A 25,693-nucleotide genomic window follows, 5' to 3' on the forward strand; every position below is an offset into this window, starting at 1 on the left:
CGCGCCATGCTGTCCCGCCACCACGACGGCCGATGCAGTTAATACGTCGGCCACTTGCTCACCACCTCGCCCATCTATATGCGTTCCCTCTCTCTCCCCCTCCCTGTTCTCTCACACGTGCAGCCAAAGCCGCACTACCACACGTGACTTCGACGCCCATCGTACGTGCTGGTCGGCGCAGAGCCGTCGCCCCGCACGAAACATGGTAGGCGCCTCCATCGAGCTGTGCTGCACCTTCTCGCCCCCTTCCTGCCTTACTGTTGCGCCCCTCCCTCTATAAATAGCGCACCCATCCCTCCATTTCTCTTTTCCCCCACCTCGCCGCCACCACTACACCGCTACCGCACCATGACTCGTTGTTGGAGCTTTCTGTCGTCGTTTCTTCCCCCCACGAGCTTGTAGAGGCCCGGCGACCCTTCATCTTCGTGGTTCCCCAGAGGAAACATAATTCCTATGAGATCTCGGCTCTACGCCCTCGTGATTTCTCATCGTTGCTGCTCCCCTTCACCACTCTGCTCGGCCAGCGTGCCCGTTCATGCGCCATGCCAGCCCAGCTGAGCAGGCCGCGCTCGGCCCATGCGCCATCGGCCTGCTAGACGAGCCTAGCTGCCAAAAGGTCATGCCCCAATAGGCCAGCCTAGCCTCCATAGCCGTGACACAATCGGCCCGACTGTACAACCCAATACTGTGCGGCCTAAGCCCAGCCCAATCCAAGTCCATCTCGGCCCAGCAGGGTACTATGCAAGTGGATGCCACCAGGTACTGTTCAGTGGGTCCCACTTGTGGGGCCCGATCCATGAATAGTGCTATTTTATAATTTCTTGATTTAATTTTAGATTAAATCTTCCGTAAGTCATAACTTCTCCGTTCTGACTCCGATTTTGGCGATTCTTCCACCTAAATTCATCTAAATTTGAGGTCTACCTATTTATCACAGTGTGATATCTATTAGGGATCATTTGGTTTTCATTGGTGTTATTTGATTCTTCTCTAGTATAGTTCGTTATTGATCGTAGTCGCGTTGCAGAACCGGAAGACTTTGTGGAGAACCTGGAGGATCCTGACTATGACCAAGGCTTAGAAGGGAACTTCGGAGAAGTCATGTCCTATCTCCTTGATCATATTGAACCTATGTTTTCAAATAATCTACATGATTAACTTAAAACTGGACTTATTATCGCATGTGCTATGTATTGTACTATTTTAAACTCCTTGTATTAGTTAATCTTATCAAATAATTGTCATGCCTTATATGTTATAATTCATAATACATATCACCCTAGGATTACCTATTGTTATCTATATTAACGCCGGACTACGCCTTGATATCTAACATGCTTAGGATTGAATACGTCTCCCTAGAGACGTCGCTTTTTGAATACATCTCTTCAGGGATGCCGTTCACTGTTTATCAAATTAACTCATATACCATGAATCCTTTATGGTTGTGAATTCCATGATGGTTGTGAAATCCTTGATGTCATGTGGGATATGATGGGAGATGTGTAAAAATAGGTGAAAAAGTTATTTTGGCGGGGCAAGTAGAGTAGTCATCCGATCGAGGATGCTTTTGGGGGCTTGAGTTACCTTTATGGTATTCATTGCCAGAAGATACCTACCCTGGCCATTTAAGCAACGAATCAATTACTCTGACATGCTAAGCCACCCTAGTGCAACCATGCGTACCTGTATGGGCAAGACTTGATCTTTCTTTCACCGAACCGAGTTGGACATTACACTAGGTGGCTGGGAGCAACGCATGAGCCAAGTGTCTTCAGGTTGTCACGAAGAAGTTTCCGCCCCAGCCACGTCGATGGTCACGGGGGTCTGCCCTCTATACGAGACCTGAAGCACTTCATGGATCACGTAGAAAAGTCCGATAGGAAAAATGATTGAAGTGTCTCGGTATGATTCGTTCCTCCGCTTGCAACAGTTGGAGGCTGATCATATTGTGTGGATACAGTGTACAACCTCTACAGAATGTAAATCTTTTTGAATAGTCGTGTCTGCGTTCATGGACATGCGAAGCATAACCGCTGTGAAGAACCGTCCAAATAGTATTCTAACTAATCATTAAATCGATCATTTGCTTAATCACGACTTCAATGATTAAGCAGAATACCGCTCCGGTAGTCTCGACACATGTTTGTGCCCAAGATCGGAACACATACCTTACCAACATAACACATCATAACAAAGCTTAATAAAGAGCAAGTAATTAAAGTTATATTACAAGTCTTTAGTCATGCAACCATTTACATCAATTTACAACAAAAGAAGCAACTAAGCTGCGGAAGGTTAAACCTATTAACAACAAAAGAGAGAGGCGTCATATGCCCTTAGGCACCATCTCAAAAGCCTCGTCAACAGAGTAGGATGAACTACTCTTGCCCGTCGCCATCGCCGGCGGGCACGAAGTAGCCAAACACCATCTGTTTCTCACCTGCAAAACCTGTAGAGTAGATGAGTACGAAGGTACTTGCAAGACTTAATCCATATAGGGTACATATAAATAACCCGACTCCAAGGATCATGCATTTGGATATTAGCAAGAGTATGCCACATGGTTAAGTAAAACATATGCGCCCGCAACCTAGACACATATGTGTGAGCATCTAAACTTACCCAACATACCCTTTCAAACCTGTAACTACTAACCTGCACACAAATATAAATGAAACCATAGTAATCCATCAATAGCCATTCATCAACCTTTCCTAACATACTATCCATACCACCATTCCACATTCGTAACTAGGGATGGAAACGGATCGAATACGCATGGAATCGAATTCGTATAGTACGATTTACCACATTTTAATCCGAATGCGAATACGGATCCTAATATCCTCGAATACGAATATGAATCGGATAGTTCGAATACGAATCCGCATTCGGATATCTACTCGATCTTCAAAATTCAGGTCGGAAATTTAAATTTTTTATAAAATTCGACGGAAATTTGTTCTAATTTGATTGGGACGGAATTTTAGAAATTTTGTTCAAAATTCATGTTGGAAATTTAAATTTTGATCAAATTTAACTAAAATTTGATGAAATTTGACTGAAATTTGTTCCAATTTGATTGGGTTGGAACTTCGTTCATATCTGAAATTTCTAAAACTTTAGCAAAATTTGGTTCCCTGGTTGGCGGATACGGATACGAATCGGATATATCTCGAATTCAGATATCCACATTTGAATCCGAATCTCGAAAACGAATTCGGATATATCGATTTTAGTATCCATTTCAGAAACGAATACAGATACAGATATCCATATTCGTATTTTAACGGATACGGAATTGGATAATTCGGATTTCCTGCCATCCATTTCCACCCCTATTCGTAACTCTACGACCGATGCAAATGAACAGGAGCATACTCATGACCAAGAGCGCGGCATTTCGAAATATTTTACACCTTATATGGGATACTCCTTGACCTAAAGATGTCCGAATGGGTCGTGCCTACTGGACCGGCCCTAGGCACGACACTGTAGGCACGGCCTAGGCACGGCACAGCCTGAGCCAAGACGGGCCGGGCTAGCACGGCACGAGGCTACAGGCCATGCCTGGCCCGAGCGCGCGGCACGGCCTAGCTGAGTCGAGCTGGCACAGGCACGACCCAACCCAGGTCGGCACGGGCATGGCCCAGCTAGGCACGATTCGACCCGGTACGCATGGGCCCAGCTATTTTCTATTTTCTATATTTTTTAATTTTGTAGCTATTTTTTAATCTATTTTTTTATATTTTTTATCATATTTTATCTATTTTCTCTATATTTTTTAATTTTGTAGCTATTTTTTTTATTTTATCGGGCCGACTGTGCCTCCGTGCCTATTGTGCCCGTCGGGCTAACCGTGCCGCCGGGCCTGTTGTGCTTGTCGGGCCGATCGTGCCGCCGGGCCGCAATCGTGCCCGAGCCCGCACGACACGGCACGGTGACCGACGGGCCGTGCCATGGGCTGAGGGGGAGGCACGCGGGCCGGCACAACACGACCCATTACAGTAGCTGGCCTGAGTGGCCCATTTGGCCATCTCTGTCTGGACCCACACAACTTGAGAATCATACGGCTCATGTGTCCACATAGGCCCACGCAAGGGGTACTAGTGTCAACCTTTCCCAATAAGCCCCAACCATTTGGATCTGCATCACTCGGTGTGGAGGTATCTAGAACTACTCCCAGAGAAAACTAGATATCTCTACAAGCTCGTCTGCTCATACCGTTGATGTTCAGGCCCAAATGACCATAGCTACAGAGGAATTCGGCTTGCCTTACCATTAGATTGGCATGTGGTGAGTAAGGTAAGTGCTATAAACAACTGCACCGATGGACAACCTTAAATGATACAGGCGATCTACGGTGTTTGAGTTCCTCTCACGAACTGCCCCGAAGACTCCTCCTAAGCAAAAAACACCCTTAACATTGCCCACATCTCGTCTCATACTCACCACTCATCCAACCATCTCAACATCATAAATGTATTCATAACCCATAATTGAGCCCTATGCTCACGAACAATGGCGGTACCGTCGCTTGACTTCTACCGAAGACCTAAGCATTGCTAAGCATAACAAATAAACTTGTAATTAGACATCGATCATGTGCTCAAGGTTACAAGGATATGGATGAATGACAATTCAAGGTAGAGATCATGCAATCAACATAGATTTTACCCATTTTTTCCCGACACTTGACTCGCTAAACATGCGACATACATAAGCATAATTTATCAATTTTAGACTTCATTCAATTGAACAAAGGGTGCAGTATGCTTAGATGCTTGCCTTGCTACTCCACCGGTTGCCTAAAGCTACCCGCACACAACTCATAGAAGTGGGGTGCCTCGGTGTCGCCTTTGCTCGCCTGGATCGTCTGTTCAACATTCTCTAAAAGAATCATGGGTGCAATGCATAAATAGGCGAACAAATGAAAAGTACATAAATGATGCATGCTCAAGTAATAGTAGAGTGTTAGGGTTTCAAAAAATTTGCAAAGGATCGCTAATGGACTAGGGTCTCGAAGTTTGAAACCCAGATAAGCTATCCTAAGTGCAGCTAGCTTCAACAGGTTAACGGTCAGACCGGTCTTGGGGTGACGGTCAGACCAATGGCCAGCAGAGAGTTTTGGCCTCTGGCGGTCAGACCACCACATGGCGGTCAAACCGGCCCTAGTGCCGGTGTGACCCCTGTACAGGATTTTCACTTCGGACCTTCCGGACCTAAGTGGCGGTCAGACCGACCATCGCGACGGTTAGACCGCCAGACCTTATCGGCAGCACCTTTGCGTAGTCGCCGGCGAGGACTCCGGCAAAACCTTCGATGGCAAAGGGTACCAAAGTGCTCTATGAGACTAGTGGAGTGCTTCTAAAGTGATCTGTACATCATTCACCGAGCTAAACTCAAAATACCACATAGATTGGATCTAGGCTAGGTTGAGTTTTGAGCCTAAATGACACGGGGGTCGGATTGAGCTTGAAAATGAGGGGGAAGTGGTAGGGGATGCCTCACCTTAGCTTATGGAAGCTTTCTAGTGGATGGGTTTCCTCCGACAAGGCTTTGATTTACGGATCAGCTTCCGGGGTGGCGTAGGAGCTTGTGGTCGAAGAACGGTCCTCTGGTGAGGGAGAAGAGGGGGAAGAACTTGGGGAAGTCCTTCAGGAGCTCGTGGGACTCCCCTCCTACGATCTTCGGCCCTCAAACGCGACGAAATGGGATCCCTCTCTCTTACTAGGGCTTGATGGAGAGAGAGAGAGAGTGAAATGAGAGAGTGAGAGGGCAACCGACCACTTTAACCCGAGCCTCTGTGTGCTGGCGGTCAGACCGCGGATAGCTCTGGTCGGACCGCGGGGAAATACACGTGGCAGCCCCCATGGCAGCACAACTGGCGGTCAGACCGCAGGTGATCCCGGTCAGACCGTGAGGGGGTTCTTTTGCATAAATTTTCCTAAGTCTCCCCTCATCATCCCCATTCCATTCTTTTCCTTCTCCAAAGTGTTTAGGGATTCTCCAAGGTGCTCTAAACCATATCTAAGGTATTTGAAATATGTTTAACTAGTTTTTGATAGACAAACACGTGTAAGCGCAAACGATGACGATTATGCATGCTTAATTACGCAATTAGCATTTTGGGACGTGACAACCTCGATTGATTAGACTAAGGGATGTGTGTGTCTTAATGAGTGAGTGTATGGACTAAATATCCGTGTGATGAGGTTGCTGGCTCAATCCGCCAGAAGCTATGTGGTACTAGAGGTATGCCAGATATAATGATAGGGACTGCGAAGCGAGGTGTAGCCCCTCCCAGGACCGAAAAACGTCCAGATATATCTTGTTACTTGGTTTTTCTAGTTCAAACAATTTTAAAGGTTAATAATAGAGAATACAATTGAATACCTACATAAAACTGTTTTACACTTAAAACAAAACTGTAAAGTCTTGTCTTTGATCCATCTCTTATGCATCTATCAACACTTTGAAGTGGTATAGAACTTGTTGAGTACCTTCTGTACTCACTCTTGCTATCATTCAGATGAGTAAATAGAGGTCGACTACGTCGAAGATGGAGGCACAAATGAATAGTAGAGTTAGAAGTCACGTTCACTCCCTAGATGCTTGTGGCTTTAGATAGATGTTTCCGATGTACTTTTGATGGCCATTAGGCCAGGTTTGTAGACATTTTTGTACTCTGTAAATTTAATACTTTATGTACAAAATTTGACTGTGATACTGTAACTGTTATACTATGTGTATCAGCTACTTGATCCAGAGACTGATACATAAGGCATAAGAGGTCCCGGAAAAGGGGTCTTACACAGGGTCTTAGGTGAAGTCGAGGGCTGCGGCCATCAATCAACGGAGGAAAGGTGCTTGGTACTCGAGTGCCTATTGAATTCCTTGCGTCCTTGGAGATTCCGGAGTCGTGAAAAGGTGGACTCGATACCGGCTACCGGGAGGTTGTGAGTTTCCATTTCTAAACAGACATGGAGAGAGAGAGAGAGAGAGAGAGAGAGAGAGAGAGAGAGAGAGAGAGAGAGAGAGAGAGAGAGAGAGAGAACGATTAGGTGCGAGCCTTGCGGTGTTCCTATTGCATCTCTAAGTATTTCCATCAACTAGATCCAGTTCTCATTGGTCTCTGAGCCTATCACTCCAACAGCAACTGGATACATCTAGTTGTGTCCATCCACTGCACAGGCAATGCATAACTGGCCCTTGAACTTTTCAGTCAGAAAAGCACTATCTATTGCCAAATAGGGTCTACAACCTTTGAGAAATCCATCAATACATGGTTTCATTGCAAAGAAAAAAAATCTCCTAAACTTGATCTTCTCACTGATAGTATGATGATCAAAAGCTACAACACTATCAGGACATGATAATTCTATTTGCTCCTTGAATCCGTACAGGTTGTCAAAACTTGTGTCCCAATCACCAAACAATTGCTTTAGAACTAGTTCCTTACATGCATACACCCTTTTGTAGTGAACCAGTACCTTGTAGTCATCTTTGATCCTTCTATGTTGCTATTTTGCTCCAAGACCATGATCTTCGACGAGCCAATCCTTCACTTTCTCATAGACCCAAAACTTGGTTGCAGCCTTCACCTTCCCACTTCTTCTTGTATTATTACAGTATTGTCACTAGGGTTTTTCTTCACATACCATAAGATAAATAATTATATTATGGTAAAATACATGTGAGAAATCATTACAAGGAAAGCAAGTCACATTGCAAAAAACAAAAATTACCTTTACTGTGATGTTGTCGGTCATTGTAGAAGCATGAATCCTTCAATTACAGCCAAAGGGTTTTCCAGTACAATGTGCCATGAATCTTCCTTGATCACTCTTCTCAACGTAATATTCAAACTCATGGTTGATTGCATGGGATGCTATAGCCAACTTAAATTCATTAATGTTGGGATAGACGATGCTTACTTTTATTTGTGGGTTATCTTTGTCATATACTACTTTATAGATATGTGGTGACATATTGTCCTTTACTACCTCCTCTTCCTCATCTGTCTCCTCAGATGTAGAATCATCTGAGTCAGAATTAGAAGATGGAATATAGTTTTTGTCTAAAGTTGGTTCAGTAATAGTATAGATGCCATCGTCATCAACTAAATAAAACAGGTTACTGGTGAACTCTAATTTGAAGAATTTTAATTAAATATTGACTCATAATTTTTAATCAAACCAATTAAAATAGATTATTTATAAAAACGTTTAAAATTTTTAGACTACTTTTATACTTTCAAATAAAATCAAAAGTTAAATAAAAAATCACGAATGCACACGCGCAGGAGAGCGAATGAGCACGAAATCGGGATGCTCCGTCCGGCTGTTCGGCCGGATCGCTACATGCGAATCTTCCGGTATCTCTGTTGACAGCAACCCACATTTTGAACTGCTGCCTAAGGTGCTGGACAATGGAGGCATGCCTCTTGAACCATTCAAGGAGCTTGACATATGTCAACCCACACTCAGCTTGCACGATAATGATGGCATTGTTTACTTCATGATCAAGAAGAACCGCCGGGATGATAAGGCTTGGGTGGTTGCTGTGGACATGAGGAAGAACACATTACAAGGAGTGGCTGAGTTTGCTGCAGAAAGAACCGTCGCCCTGAGTTTCGCCTATGTGCACAGTAGGATATCAAACTATCTGACGAGAGCTCCAGGTAATTATGTTCTAGCAGAGCATCCCTTATTGTGTGGTTACATCTACAAAACTTTTGGTTGTCCTACTCTAGAAAACAAAGTACACAGCCGTGCATCTAAATGGTAATATAGTTAGATTGTTAGCTGATACATATTGCCAATATGTAGTTGCAAGGGGCAAACAATCATATAGGGGGTGGGGGGACTTATCTGATAACTAGTTGAAGCATAATGAAAACTAATACTTTTTTTTCAAGATAAGAGGCAGGCAAGAGGATCCCACACTCATTTGAAATTGCCATACAACATGCTGTGGCTTTTGATATAGTGCTAGGTGAGGACACCTTTTGTAGACACTAGGCACAGCTGATTAGAGAAGACTTTGGGATGGTGATAAATATATTGCATGCATAGAGGCTGGATACAGAGTTACAGACCAAGTGATGATAAACTGGAAGGAACCCAGTTGTTAAATGTTGAACCGCTAATGGAGCAATTTCTAAAACATGTCTACTAGGCTGCGAAGAAGGAAATTGTGCCCAATTTATTACAGTGTAATCGTCAGTTAGGCTGCAAAATCAGGCCGTTTAGGCCGTATTATGGCTAATAGGTGGGTGGCCAAATGAATGTCCAAGCCGAGCATCAAATCCAGACAAGGTACATCGAATGCAACAGATTTAATGTGTTGTCCAGTGATCAATGTTGCATGCATCCCTCTTGTTATAGGTAGATAACAGAAGCATGCTCCAGGAGTGGTTGATTCCTCGTGTAGCTTCTCAGAGAGATGGCATCATTGCGTTCCTAATGGATCCCATCATGGTGAAATCGAATATCAATTCATAGTCTGTTTACATGTCTGTGTTATCATCCTAATTGAGGAAGTTAAAAGAAAACATGCTTCAATTTAAAGAGGCTGAATAGTCAATTTGGTACAGGTACTTGATTGAAAAGGTCACTTTGGTCTCTCACCTTTCAAATGGGTCAAAGAAGTACTTCACGTTTGATTTCTGGGCCAAGCAAGGACACTTTCCTGCTTATCATGCCACCTCAATGTGCTGTCAAATTGCATATTCATCTTGTTGGCTCAACTAGTAGAAACAGCTTGTTTGCCCTCCTGTCTCTCTTGCCGCGATTGCTTCTTCTAATTCTGTTCTTTGCTTGTGCTATTTTCTTCTCCGGCTCCACACAGAGACCTGATCCTCTGACAGGAACGATAACCCTTTGCTACTGACACCAAGCTAAGCTAGCAATTGATTAAACTGGCCTCACCCTTTCCTTCCCCTGGCTTAACACTGGTGGTCTGTTCAGGGCTCCAAACTCGCAATTTAGAAGCTAAATCAACAAAGTCAAGATTCACATACTGCGCTCGTTGCCGTTGTTGCCGGCTGACTAGCCAGACTTCAGATTGTGATAGAAACAAAATAATATCTGTTCTAAGACAAATGTGTTGGAGAGAGTGGGATTTTACACGTGCTAAGCCATCCAGTAATTCTAATGCCGAATTGGTGCTACATGAGCCCATGCCATGCCATGAATAGTAGGCAAATGTGGAGTGATCTGACCCAGAAATGAAAGCTGAGAAGGACTACTTGACCATTTTTACACCTCAGGAACCATATCCTTCTGCATTAGTTAAGGGACCAATTTGGCTTTTGACCCAATAAAAGACCACCCTTTTTTGAGACAAAGAAGTGAAGCAAATATAAATTATTATTTAGAACTGCAGGGCACTGATTAAAACATACATCAGTGAGCCATTTCAATCAGATGAACAAAGGAATTTTTTGAAGCAAAAAAGAAGAAAGGTTGTACTGGTAGTGCATTCCATGACGGCTTACCATCATGCCTGTTTATCATCAGAGCCACAATCATTCTAAAATGTTAGGATTAATGAAGGGATGCTTGTTGTTCAAAATGCAACTTACCCGATTAGGCTTCAATTTTGTATCATAGTCCAGGACACGCTCGTAACTGCAACATTAGGTTGCTGGATTTTGCACATGAATAGGATAGTTAGCATTAAACAGAAAATTCAGAATAAGAATAAAAGGTGCCTTTGCTACACACCTATCATCCTTTTTGAGGCAACGTGTAACATATGGTGTGTTGGGTGGATTGTTAGTGTTTGCTAGGAAATACAGCTCACAGTATTCGAGGTCTGTATTGGTTGCTGATTGTTTGATGACATGGTTTGCTTAGGAGGCTGCAGAGTAGTCGTTAATTAGGTGATATAAAAAGGATTGGTAGATTGAATCCGCAGCATCATCAGGCTGAATTTTTAGTAGTGACTAAACATGGGCTGTATCTGTGGGTGCAGGCACAAAGGGAGACCTGAAACGATTAGGGACGGAGTTGCTGGGATCCCCTATCAAGAAGCATGCTGGATTTGGGATGGCGATGCCACCCTGGGATGTTGAACAAAAGAAACATGATGCTGAAATGGAAGTCGATGGAGATGACATGGTTTTGGGCAGGTCTTTAGAATGAAATGGTTACGAGTATTCATGTCTCTATGGTGTGTTTTGTTTAAGAAGACCGGCATCGATAGACTCGCCTTTCGGTTTTCCCAGTGCTATTTATCACTAAAGTTTATGAGTCAGGACGGAAACGCCTAAACTTGATTCAATGTATTTATGGATCTGCCTCGTGTGCCTTCTTTTTGCCAGCATATCATGTGTGTTGTGAACATGTTGCTTGTTGTCCGATGTTTTTGGTGGTCTCTAGTTTTCGTTGATGCATCTGGATAGATTCTCTTTGTAGGTTTTTTTTAAGATTAGTTTTCTCTGCTGCACCATCGCTATACCCTCTGCCCACGCTGAGCCTCCGCTGTCCGTTGCTCCCCATGGCGGTGGTGACAACTGCGATGCGAGCTCGTGGGGTGCGATGGGTTCATCCCATGCTTCGGGGACCTCTCCCTCCCCTGACGTTGCTCGAAGACCGCCATGACTTGGCTGTCCTTCAGCCTGGCGTACAAAATGATCTGCGCACCGGGCTGGACAGGCTATTCGTCTTCCGCAACTCCACCATGTACGAATGGATTGGAAGAACGTACATATTTTCTTTTGGATCATGCGTCATGGCAACACCACCACGGAAACTGCATCGTTCCCGGACTGTCCCGGAGTCCAGCGACCATCTCTTTGTTGCATGCCCCGCTGTCCGTGAGCTTTGGATGCGCCTTGTTCTTGCCGCCAAGCTCTGCGAGACACAGTTCTACTGCTTCTGCTCTGGATAATGTGGAAGCGGGAAGATCTTCCACAACATCGTCATTTCTACCGCTAAAACGGCTCAACAGATTCCTGGTCACTTGCATCTCTGGGTCATCCGTGCCAAACGCTCGACTCCAACAACTGGCGCTCACAAATCAATTTCTGTTCTTTGCCTCCTAACCTCCCTCTTTGTTTCTGCCCTATCTTCGTCTCTTGGAGACGCGACTCTGTACAAAACATCTGCTAGGTTGTTTGTCTGGTGAAGCTTCATCATTTAGGAAAGTCCTAGGTGAGTACGTGTAATCTGTGCTGCGAATAGAGATTTCGCACCGAGTTAACGTGGGAAGTCGTGAAGAAAGCTCAAACACACGGGCGGCGGGTGGCCGAGCCAGGCCGCTGCTTCCGAGTGCTGACTCGAACTGCGTCGGGCGGCGGCCCTACGCTGTCACATCCGGTTTTTAAGAAAATAAATTAGATGTATTTTACATGTATATTAAGATTAAGTTTTCATACATGTAGTGATATCATCAGTGATAATATAAACTGTGTCATTAATAACGAAAATATTTCTTACAAAAGGACCCGCGGGTCTAAAAGAAAACACTAAAAGATCTTTAAGCGGCGGCAGGACTCTCATCCATCCAAATGCGTTGTCCGGAGGAACACCAGCGTATTACATGGTCTTCAAAGCGACGCCTTCCTCCTCCTAGAAATCAGCACCATCGTCCAGAAAATCTTCGAAAGCTTTATCTTTTGAGCAGCATCCGGTAGTTAGGAGAAGGCAAGCGTGAGTACACAAAGTACCCAGCAAGTGAGGGAAAAAGTATGACATGCAGGCTTATGATAAGAAAAAACTTGACTCGAGATAACTGCAACTATGCCCAACTAAATTAAGACTCAAAAGATTTAGCAACCTATTTAATAGGTTATAACTCCAACAATAAATGAACATAACTCATCGGATTCCATCCGACTACCAGACTCACCAGATATCCCATATTCGACTACCGACTCATCGGGAGTTCCACCACCCGATGACCCAAACCAACCCCTCAGAATCCCCACTAATTATAAAGAAGTCCAAGCCCGCTCTTAACCGTGAGTACGGCTGATCGATCAGTTTTATCACTTTACAGAGTTTGCACACTTTACCCACGAGTCGTGATTCCCATTTTGCTTTACACTTCCGGGATGTAGAGCCAGGGTCTCACTACAAGGCTGTTACAAAGCGCCTCCAAATCTATAAGCACCCACTAGGATTTCACCGCTAACAGGGATTCCATCCACTGTAGATGCCCTGTCTTGTGTCATTTAATCGTATATTGGTGCGTACAGAATATGAAGGGCACTAATTATTTGGCCAGGCCGTACCCATATAGGTCTCATGGTTGTACTGTTATGCCGGGTAACAGGCTTCACAAACCGGTCCTTAGGATCTCACATAGGAACATACACAACCCTGCTATGCAGCTCCACCTCATACTAACCATCCAGTTGGGATCCCTATTCCAAGTTATTACAAGTTTACCATATCCAAATTTTTGTTATATAAACATTAGTCCAGATTAATATTTACTCCAACCCTAACTGCACTAGCATAGCTACCCATTTTATTTCCCATGACCCATCAAAGGCTACAAGGAATTATCACACAAATTCTAGTAAGACCCTAAGCATGGGATTCCATATTAAACAAGCATGCATCTAGGGAAAATAAAACTACAATATCCTACAATGGTGTCAAAGTGGTCAAGAACACTTGCCTTCAAATGCAGGTTGCTCAAAGTCTTCGAATGTCTGGTCTTGTAAGCTGACACACTACTCGTCTCCTAAAGCCATAGCGCGCACCAGAAAGCTAACAAACACAACAGCTAAGTATAGCACACAAAACAGGGGCAAATAACTCTAAAAAGGCTACTAAATGACAGTACACGTTGCTACGATCTCGGGAGCGTAAAAAATACCTAAATCAGAGCTCGTATGAAAAAGTTATGATAGTTTTACTCTACAAGGGCTTTTCTGAAAGATTACAGGGACTAAATTTTTTAAAAAAGAAGGCTCTAGGGATCTATATGTAAAGTTCAGGGACCTATTTGTAATTATTCAAAAGTTCAGGGACCTAAATGCATAAAATAGAACTAACCAGGGGCATTTTTATGAAAATAGAAAAGTTTGGGGGCCTAAATGTAAGATTACCTATTTTTTGGGAATTAAGGAATTATTTTTGTACTGGAAAATCCATTTAATGCGTCAACAGGCTGACTGGGCTTGGAGGGCTGACGTCGCGGCTTACGTGGGTGCTGACTGGGTTAAAACGGCTGATGTGGTGCCTACGGGTCTACTGATTGGGTTGTGGACCGACGCCGTGGTCTGGGTCCACTGGTCCATGGTGGGCCGGTTACACACCCGAAGGGGTATGTGATCTCGACCGCTAATCTAAGATACAACGGCCCAGAGAGGTTGAGGGAAAACGGCGACCGGCGACGATAGAGAGACGGCGGTGCCGCCATGGACATGGCCGGAACATCATCAGTGACACTCAAAATCGAGCTATGACCCACCAAAAGCTACGGGACAAAGCGCAATCGCATGGGAAGGGGATGGGGATTCTCACCGAGGGCTTATTGACGGCCGGGGAGGTCTTAGAGGTGGTCAGCGACGGAGAAGCGTGACGACAGAGGTCAGAGCTCGGCGGATTCGCGTCTACAGCAACGGAGAGATGAAATTGATGGCCGGGGAAGTCTCCTGGGAAGCATGTGGTGCCGGAGAGAGGGTTAATTAACCGCGGGAGGCTTCGGGTGAAGCTGTCGATGGCGAGGAGGCAGCGGTGCTTACCGGCGTTCGGCGAAATTGTAGCTCCGGTGGCGGGGAGACGTCGGCGAGCGGTGAAATGGGTTCCACGGGCTCCGGCAAAGCTGGTGACGGCTCAGACGCGTAGGGAGGAGCTCGGGTACAGCGGATTGTGCTCGGCGAGCTCGGCGGCGGCAACAATGGGGTTCGGTTTCGGCGAATTGGGGCAGATGGGCGACGACGCGCTGCAGGGTTGCTTTATAGGCGAGGGGTTGTTGCCGTTGCGTGGACGTGGGCGCGTGAGGCGGGTCGTGCTGGCGAAATCGGGCGGCGTGCGCGGAGAAGAAAGCGCTGACGCGTGAACCCCGGTTGTCAGCGAGAGAATGCGGGAGAAGGTGGGCTGGGCCGCGCTACGCTAGACTAGGCGGGAACCGATGATCTGGGCTGGGTCGCGCGAAAATTTGAACGGGCGTCACACACGCTGTCCCATCTGCCCACCAACCCCCACTCCCGCATCAAACTCTGGCAAGCGGGTACCATGGACCGCCTCAGTCAAGCGGTGCACCTTAGTGCGTCGGATGTCGCGGGGTTCATCAAGCGGGTTTTCGACAAGACTTTGCGGGCCTTGAAGCTTACCTCATGCTAGTCCACCACAGACGTCGCAGGAGCGCCTCCCAGGTCTAGTGGGGTCCACGTCGAGTCGTCTAGAGGTTTGATGTGCACCACCATTCATCGGTGTCGGCACCCACACGACCCCTTTTACCATGCCATGCAGCCTCGGACCAAATAGGTACGGATTTTATATTCGCACAGTGTTTAAATATATTTGTTCCTTACTGGTGCATTGATTTTAAACAAATATTAGGTGCACCTACACACGGTTCGACGCAACCACGTAGATCGAGCTCTGTGCCTCCACCCTCAAGTACTGGGCGACACTACATCCCCGTATTCAATATATTCAGCAATACATCTGTCGGTGAATCAGGAACCAGGGGTCCCCGAATCCCGAGGCCAGACCAGCAATCTGCCATGTGGCACCTTCCCGCGGGGTTCAGCTCCACGAGGTACGAAAAGACTAAGTTCCGGGAGAGGGCGCTCGGGGCCACAAGCAGTGGTCCCCGAGTACATGGGTTCCCCGATGATCTGCGAAGACTAAGTGACCGGGAAGAGAGTGCTCGGGGAGGTGAACAGTGACCCCCGAGCACCCAAGTCCCCCGACGATCAGGAGAACCAAGTGCCGGGAAGGGTGTGCCTGGGGCTGCGAACAGTGGCCCCCCCGGGCACCCGAGTGCCCCGAGGACCCAAGGAAGGTAGTTCCGAGAAGAGAGTGCTCGGGGAGGTGAACAGTGGCCCCCGAGCACTCGGTTCCCCGAAGACCCGAACAGTCAAGTCCGGGAGAGAGTGCTCGGGGCCGTGAACAGTGGCCCCCGAGCACTTGATTCCCCGAGGACCAAGAGAGGGCGCTTTCGGGAGAGAGTGCTCGGGGAGGTGAACAGTGACCCCCGAGCACTCGGTTCCCCAACGGCCCAAGAAGTCCTTCGTCGATGGCCCCCACAGAGGTCCAGCGATGAGGTGTCAGCCTGTGAAAGGCCCGATGCCGTATTTAAGAGCGCGTGTGGCCTGTCACCTCCAACTGCTCCCGCCATGCTCGGTGTCAGTCCCTGCCATATTCTGGCAGAAGGGAGTGGGGACATTTAATGCGCGGGTCCCATCTCACGTCATCCGACTCGCCTCGGGATAGCTTCGCAAGGCCCGAGGCGCCCCGTCTGCCGCCCTGCTGTGGCAGGCGTACAAGACAGAACGGGCACGCTGGGCCGCTCTGCGGCTGCCCAGTGGGCCCTCTCCACGGCGCCCGTTGCCAACGCCATTATGAGGCCTGAAGACCGGGCGGGGGGGGGGGCGTTTTCAACCCCCCGTCACTTTGCACAGAGGCCACGATGACGCCCTTTCCATTTATGATACCTTGGAACTCGTGCTCTCCCTTTCGGGGCACGCTACCGTCGGTGGGTATTTAAGGCAGCCGGCAGGCACAGACAAAGACAATCCAAGTAAAAGCAATCCCAGACAAGTTGAAGCCAACAAAGGACGCTCGAACTCTCAGGCACTTGCTCAGAGATCGAAGAACATCTTCGTACAAGCATAGAAGCCCAAGAACACGGAGCCCGAAGCTCTAGGATAGACAGATACTCTTGTAACCAGCAACATTTCTGAGAGACATTCTCAAGGCATTTATAGCATCCACACAAGAGTAGGGTATTATGCTCAGTGCGGCCCGAACCTGTCTAAAAATCCCTCCAGTGCATTTACTGTGTTCTGCATCATATCATTCCACCACTAGCCATTGCATTCATATCCATTTATTTCTCCAGCAAACATATTCAGGATCATCCCCCTGGCCGAATCTCAAAAAGGGGTCCCTCAGGATCCCTGCGATAGGAGTTAACCCTCCGACAACATCTAATATTGTCCATGGGTTATTTCGGTGATGAGGCCGGCCCATCTTCAGCTGCCTTGCGACTGATCCCACCACCATCACTCGAGCACTACTATGGCACACCCGCCTGGCCATCTTCTGCTGCACCGGCATACCACACAGGTACAATAGTGCATTTTGTACAACTACTTTCATTTCCACATTTTCCATATGTAATACAATTATTTGTTCGTAGGCCCCTTCAGCCAGTACATATAGACGCCAGCGGATCCTTCGCAGTCTTTGTACCCTAGTCAGGAGGATGAGGCTGGCCCGGACCCCGTGTACAACCTCGTTGGAGACTTCTTCGGGGGCACACCAGACTACGACGTCCTCCAACGGTCCCAGGTACCCAGTGCTCCACTTCGGACACAGCCCACGCAGGACGAGACCTCGACACCAGTGCTTCCTATTAGGCCTACCAGGCAGGTCGGTCCACCCGACCCCTCACCTACTCCAGGGGCCACGTGAGGGTCAACCAGCGGCAGCGGCAGCGGAACCATGATGAGGGGAACAGTTGACAGCAGCGGGGGAGACAAAAGTAGGATTGTACATTTGTTTTTGTAACTTACATATGCATATTCAATTTGCGATGTCGTAACTGCATTTCTTATTCCAATGTGATCGCACACTAGTTGCATTTCTTAATCCAACATGACCACACGCTACTTTCTATCATCCTCACCCATGTATGAACCGTTTACGACAGACCTAGAAAAATATATCTTACAAAGCTACTTATACACGAAGTGACCGCTCAATAACTTTATCGGGAGTCTAACTTTACTCACGAAGTGACCACATTACTAAACTTCAACCATTAAACGACATCACCTCTTTCCTGGCGTAATCTGTAGAAACGATATGACCGCTCAACTTAACCATGAAATGACAACACATGTCTCTTTACGCAGGCTTTAGAAAAGAAGTGACAACACGAGACAACTTTTACCAAAAAATAAATGACAACACATGTACCAATACACATGGAATCTCTGTCCAGCATCAATGCCACAACTTTCTCATTCTTCAAGATAGAATCCAATGCTCCTCCCACCCTCTAAGCTCTTCCACTCACTCCTTTCTTCAATAGGGAATCCAATATTCCTGCCTTCCCCCACCATAAATAGCCCAACCTCCATACATTTACACACCACTCATTTCTCAGATCTCTCAAGTGCAATGCCTTCCTCGGCTCCACCAAGCCCACCAAAGAAACATTGAGGGATTTTCATCCCTCAAGGGATCGAACCACCAATGTGCTTTTGTGGTGACCGTTGCAGGCTTCGCGAGTCGCATAACATCTCATACACCTATGGGATGCGCTTCTTCATGTGTGCCAACTACCAATATGACAAGCCTCAACATGTAACATATGAGTATCCACCGGTATAGCAACAAATATCTGCCACATCTTTACCAATTTCACACCCTGTTTTACTAACATCTCATCTTGTTCTATTTGTTCAGTCCTCTCCACCGCTATGTGATTTTATTCAATGGCTTGACATTGAGCAAAATGAGGAACATAAGCAGTGGGTCGACATGACCATGAGGTGGAGAAGGGAAGCTTACGCACGTCGGGAGTACGAGCAACAGCAAGAGGAACTTCGCCTGAAGCAGCTGGAAGAAGAGCGCATGAGGAAGGAAACGCACGACCATACCGCGGCTCAGGCTCAGGAGGCTGAGAGGGCAAGGAAGCGGGAGAGAGCCCGTCGCACTAAGGCGACAGGTCCCGATGCCCTGCTAAAGGGAAAATATCCTAGATGCACTCAATAGAGAGTATCTAATGTAACCCGACATGTTTTCACTCATTAGACATGTTATGATTAGGAGCAGCGCACTAATAAGTAGGTCTTTGTGCGAATCGTATATGCCACCTTTTTTCTCGTCGTGTCGTCGTGATTACAGTCTCATATAATGTTTTCCACCATATGTTTAATCTTATGTTTGTCGCCGTTCGCAACCTCATAACCGCATAATATGCTGCGAGTGATTCACATATACAATTTGTTCACAAATATTAATTTTTTATCCTCCGAATAATATGTAATCTACTCCAAATTCTCGCTTCCTCAGTATACCGTTTTCAGTACTCTTCAACCATTTTAATTCCAAATTTTGCAAAATCCCTATTTCAAATTTTGCAACTTTTACAAAATAATATGTCATAACCACCCCTTGGGAGGGCGGCAAGGCTGCTAACCACCCTCCCACTGAGCAGCAGGCCCTACCCGCCCCCTCAGAGGGCAGTTAGCAGCCTTACCGCCCTCTGAAGGGGCAGTTAGGAAACCCGTCCTGTCAGGGGGGTGGTTATGAGGCCTAACCGCCCTCTCAGGGAGCTGCAGCCCTCTCAGGGGGTTGCAGCCCTACAGCCCTATTTGTGCAATTTTTCCGACGATGAATCTATTTATTTAAATTTTTAATGAAAAAATATAAAAATATAAAAAATTTAATCGTTTCCGGCCCGCCCCGATCCAATTGGCATATGAATGCACGGTCGTTTAGTAATGCTCCGCACCGGCGACCTACTCCTTCCCTCCCTCCCTCCCTCCCTCGGCATCGCCCTTCCACCGAAATTCGCGTCTCGGGGTTTGGACCGGCGACGCGGAGGAGGCGAAGAGGGCCACTGCACCGACCGGAGCACCGCTACCAGAACCTATGAGTCCCTCGCTCTCCTCCACGCTAGGCCCGCCCTCCCTCCCCCGCCGCCAAGCCCGCGCTCCAATCCCCGCTCCTCACGTCAAGGGGTCCCCTCCTCCCGTGGCAGGATGTCGTTCTGGGGCACGGGCTCCTGAAGCGGCATCGGTGGCGTGTCTTGTGGTGCGCAGGCGGTGGCGGGGGCAGCGGTGCCGGCGGCGCATTCGAGGAGGGTGACAAGAAGTTTCTCGGCGTCGACTTGAAGACGCTGAAGAAGATCGTGCCACTGGGCCTAATGTTCTTCAACTACGCGATCCTGCGTGACACGAAGGATGTGCTGGTGGGTGGTGGTCACCACCAAACGGAGCAGCACAGAGATCATCCCCTTCCTCAAGACCTGGGTCAATCTGCCCATGGCCATCGGCTTCATGTTGCTCTACACAAAGCTCTCCAACGTGCTCTCCCGGGAGGCGCTCTTCTACAGCGTCATCTTCCCCTTCATCGCCTTCTTCGACGCCTTCGCCTTCGTGCTCTACCCGCTCAGGAATGGCGTCCATCCTACCGTGCTCGCTGACAAGCTTCTTGCCGCGCTGGGGCCGAGCTTTCTCGAATTTCCTCACGACCTGTGAAACTTCGTGTTGACATAACAAAGTGCTTGTTAAGGACTGTAGCCAAGAACTATTGCTTGTTTGTCGGTCTTTAAAGGCTTCCTTCATCTTCTTGTTGTTGCCTTACTTTCTACGCTTATCTTCTACACCTAGAGCTTCGACAATCTGTAATAGACTTTTTATATTCTGAGTCATGCCTTAAAATATCTTAGTCCCCCGGTGGTCATATTAAGGATTTGAAGCTTTTGCTTGTTCTATGTCATGGCCGAACTGTGGGGCAGCGTCGTCATCTCGGTCCTCTGCTGGGGATTCGCCAACCAGGTGAATTTGGATTCTTGGGTCAATCTTGGCATGTACAAATGTTAATCCCTTCTCTAATTTATACTAGTAGTAAAAAAAGATTTGATTTTGATCGTCTCATTAGCTGACGGATGGATTATTGGAGAACAAAAGGTAGAAGGGAAAACTTGTCTCGTGCGGGATGTCAGGATGCTTTTAGGCAACTTATTGTGTGCTCTTGGGATAATGCGTAGGTAATAAAACGTTTGTTTTGTTAGCAATTGGTAGGCCCTGCATTGTAGCTTTGCGCATTGTACTGCGAAACTATTTGGCCAAAAAAAATGTAGGTGCCTGTTGCTTTATTTTATGAATACTTTCGGCTCCATTATTGCTAGCTTTTCTTGATCTAAATTATGCTTCAGTTATTTTCAATCTTCAATTGGTTGTGGATGTCTATTACATTGAACAACTTGGCTGGATATGGTTTACGCTTTATAACTCCTTTCAAAACAATTATTTATTGATGTAGTCTTTTGCAAATATAATATGTCGCTGTCATACGGCTACTTTTGTTGCCAGAAAGTAAGGGCCCAAATTGGATTTATTCATACATTATTTATCCGACTGCGATGTCTTTTTGACGAGGGATACAATAGGGGGGAGCGTCATTGAGACTTCATAAAAAAGAGAATAAATGCATACTGAAGAAGGTATAAAACAAGAATAAAAGGAAAATCAAAATACAGAATAAGCTTGACTACAAAAAAAAATAAAAAAATAAAAAATCAACCAATGAACATCAGCTAGATAATTAGTCAATATTATGAAGGGGGTGCAATGGCACTACTCCTGGAGCTTGACTGATTGATTGTTTATTTACTCTCTTACATCTGAGTGAAATCAGCTGAAGAGATTGAAGCAACTCTCTGGACCAATAATTTCTGTTTAAAGAATGATCAAAGGTTGTTTCAGTTGTTAGTGTTCAACACCAGCACATAACAGTGTTTAGGATTTTACTGTTTTTCTTTGTAAAATCACCTAGCAACCTGACCCAGGACATGGCGTCAGTGCATGATTTTGGTGAAACAACGTTGCTTTTTAGTACTGGCAGTATGTATTTTAATTGTATCTTGCATTGAGCATTTATAGGCCCTGTTTGTTTGGACTTAGCTTTCAACTTAAAAGCAAAAAAGTCATAAGATCAATAAATGGGAGGCTTTTCAACCCGGCTTTTTAAAAAGCCTAAGCCACTCTACAACTAATAAGCTCAAGTCATCTTAGAGGTGCTTTTTAAGCTTTTACAGGTTGGAACTAGCCCAGTACCACTAAACTTAATGAAAATTACCCATCGCCGCCATCCATTAAGTTCTTTTAGCATTAAGCTTTCCACTCGTCCTAGAAAAAAAAAACCGAGTTGCCAAATAGCCTAGCTTAGGCTTTTAAACCAAGGTAGGATAAGCACTTTTTTAAAAAAGCTAGCCATAAGCTACCTACTTATAAGACTAAGCCCAAACAAACAGGACCATAGTTGTCAATAGTAAGGTTATCAACCATGCCTTCTTAAGGAGCATTAAAGCTCATAATTGTCAATGGTGCAGTACTCATAATTTATTTTTTGGGTTACTGTGCCCTTATTATTGTCATATATGCATGTCATTGTGTAACCTATGTACCACCATGTCAAAAAATAAATAAATATTGTCCAAGTTTTTTCCCCCTGAATTCCCCTCCCGAGTTCCATTGGAAGGTTCTCTGATTGGGAGTATTACAAAGAGTGTTCAACTGTTCATAAGTCTAAGAAGAGAGCTTTCCAGCTAGAAGCTACTGGTTGATCTGTGGTTCGAATTTTTTTAGCCCACAGGGTGGTATCCTAAATGCATTTAGCCATCACCTGAGTTTTGGGTAAGTTGCACCTTTGAAGACTGAGGATAGTTTAGCCAGATGTTCCACAGAATACAGTGCATGTGCGGGTTATCCACTCTTGTCGCAGGATAAGGACTAGTGGATCCATTTTCAAGAGTTGTCAAAGGTGAGCAGTGTCCACTGCACTTGGTTGCAGAGCTCACAGTGGTGTTGTTGAGTAGGTTTTTGTGCTGAAGGCTGTCCATTAGAGAGCAGCCCAACCGAAAAGTGTACCTTACAGGGGCTCTGTCTCTTTATGGCATTCTGGTGTCTGCGATTTGGATTTTGTTTTATTCATATTTGTTGAACTTCTCGTCAAATGTTGGCCCTTTAGGCTCCAACTTATATGATTTTTTTTTTCAGATTACCACAGTTGATGAAGCAAAAGAATTCTACCCTTTATTTGGCCTTGGGGCTAATATTGCCCTTACCTTTTCTGGGCGTACTGTGAAGTATTTCTCAAATTTGTGCAAGACATTGGGTCCAGGAATTGATGATTGGGAGGTATATTTGAAAGGAATGATGAGCATAGTGGTACTTCTTGGACTTGTCATTATTGCCATCTATTGGGGAGTGAACAAGTTTGTTTTGAATGATCATTCACTTCCAAAGTCTGATTGCAAGAAGAAAAAGGTCAGTAGCTATGGTTTATGGTGCTTCCCTTTTTTACTTCTACTTCAAGTAATCTGGTAGCGAATTATTCAACAGGACAAGCCTAAGCTTGGCATGAAAGAGAGTCTGAAGGTTCTGCTCTCCTCGAGATATGTGAGGGACCAAGCTACCTTAGTGGTTGCTTATGGCGTTAGTATCAATCTCATGGAAGTCACATGGAAATCAAAGCTCAAGGCACAGGTAATCTTTCTCATCTATCTATTCTTCTTTTCAGATTGTCTTGTTTCCATGGTGTTTTATATTCAGTTATCAGTAACGCTTTCCTTATTCACCTGGCAGTTCCCTAGTCCAAACGAATATTCATCTTTCATGGGTAATTTCTGGACCGCAACTGGGATTGCAACTTTCACAATGATGCTGTTAGGCCGAATTATACTCCGGACATTTAGCTGGGGGTGGCTGCAATGATCATTCCCACAGTTCTGTTGCTGACTGGTGTTGTTTTCTTCTTTCTGATTTTGTTTGGACAGCCACTCACTCCTATGCTTGCCACGATGGGTATGACTCCCCTTCTGTCAGCCGTTTATGTGGGTGCCATGCAGAACATATTTAGCAAGAGTGCAAAGTACAGTTTATTTGATCCGTGCAAGGAAATGGCCTATATTCCTTTGGATGAAGATATGAAGGTTTGTTCATCCTTCCAAATTGCATTTCCATTCTTGTGATTCCTTAGCGACTGAAGTATTTTTAACAAGTTTTTGTGTTCATTTGCTGATGTTTTGTTCTCTTGTGATGATTACTTCATGTAAGGTAAATTTGCTTAGACCGACCCTTTTTTGATTTGCAAATGGGAACCAGGATCCCTTGGGAACCAACGAATTTTAAATAATAAAACTCTATATTGAGTAGTCAATTAGTTATGCACAGCTGTTTGTCAGTCTGTTCAAATTTTCTGATGATGCATATGGTCATATACACTTTTCTAAAGCCTGTTAAATCTAATATGTAACTTCTCTTGGTCCTGTAGTTGTAAATTGACATTAGCTGTCTAGTGAAGATCGTACAGTTTGTCCCAAATTTCTCCAGGCATGTCTTGTCCTTGAACTTAGAATCAGGTTTGGGTGGCTCAATGCTTCTTGATGGCTCACTGTCTGCACCACTGTTATAATGCACATGCTAACTCCAGTTTCCTCTCTTTGCAGGTGAAAGGAAAGGCAGCCATTGATGTTGTATGCAACCCATTGGGAAAGTCCGGTGGTGAACTGATCCAACAATTCATGATCCTGACGTTCGGTTCTTTGGCAAACTCAACTCCATACCTTGGCGGCATATTGTTGGTCATTGTTCTCGCGTGGCTAGGTGCGGCAAGTTCACTGGACATGCAATTCACTAGCTTGGCCAAGGAAGATCTCAAGGAGGAGAAGGCTTCCAAAGAGAAAGTAGACCCCTTGCTTCTAAGAGAGGCGCCTGCGGAGGGCACTGATGGACTGGTGGAGCAAAAAAATGGATCTCTAACGAGTGAAACAGGAACCAAGAGCTTGACATCGAACTCATCTCCAATTCATTAGCTTCATTATTAGCTGTAGGTAGGAGAGTGATTACAGCTAGCAGAAATAATGGAAATCAAGCGACCCATGGCTTTGAAGTTTGTAACAGCGAGCAGCTTCAAGCTGCAAGTAAGTTTTATTTGTAACGTGAGTAAATTTTGACAACCGGCAGTGAATGCCGTTTTGGAGATGCCCCCCCCCCCCCCACCCCGTTGAGCCAATGTCAAATGCATAAATTTCCTGTGCATTGCGAAACTTGCATTTCCGCGCTTGCGTGTGTTTTGAATTGAAGCATGTCATGGTGAAGAAATGTTTGCTTGGCTTTCTTTTCAGTGGTATCAACTGAATGTTTCTCAGGAGAGGGGAAGGGTGGATTGAAACACAACACATCCGACACAATCATGTTTCCAGTGCACATCGTGATCAAGGGTCTGATTTTGTGTTTGCCCTTGCAAGTATGGATCACATCAAACTTATCATGTGATCTGACTTTCTCTCCCTTCAACTATTGGCATGAGAAGTACCCTGAAATAAAGTAACGACTGTCCGAGAGCTGAGAGGGCAAAAAGTAGCAAGTGCATGTGAGGCCATCCTTTCCTGGCTAGTACTAGGACTATCGCGGGGATGGCACAGCAGAGGTGGGCAAAATAGCACACTTGCACGGACACGAACACGAGCAACCAAAGCGCCAAAAGCCTAGCAGATATTCGGTCGACCTGACAAAATGATCGATTCGTCAGCAATCAGCTGTCTCGCAATTCCAAAAGATAATTGATTCTTCGGGAGATCGAGTTTTTCTGCCTTGTCTCTCATTAGCCATCCATCCTCTAAGTTCGGGTCAGCAGAGAACAATGACTGATGCTCACCTGCTCTGCGAACAGTAACACTTGCTTTGCTACTGTGCTGTTGCATTCTGTTCTTCCGAACGTTTGGTGTATACATTGGTGGATAATTTTTTTTGGAC

At 45.7% G+C, this 25,693-nt stretch overlaps 1 pseudogene; it reads left to right on the forward strand.

The window, feature by feature from the left end:
* The first annotated feature begins 15,203 nt into the window (after positions 1-15,203).
* Positions 15,204-24,875, forward strand: LOC133884408 (plastidic ATP/ADP-transporter-like; annotated as a pseudogene).
* The last annotated feature ends 818 nt before the right edge of the window (positions 24,876-25,693 follow it).

The sequence above is a fragment of the Phragmites australis genome, chromosome 1, assembly GCF_958298935.1.
Source record: "Phragmites australis chromosome 1, lpPhrAust1.1, whole genome shotgun sequence".
In the NCBI taxonomy this organism is placed as follows: Eukaryota; Viridiplantae; Streptophyta; class Magnoliopsida; order Poales; family Poaceae; genus Phragmites; species Phragmites australis.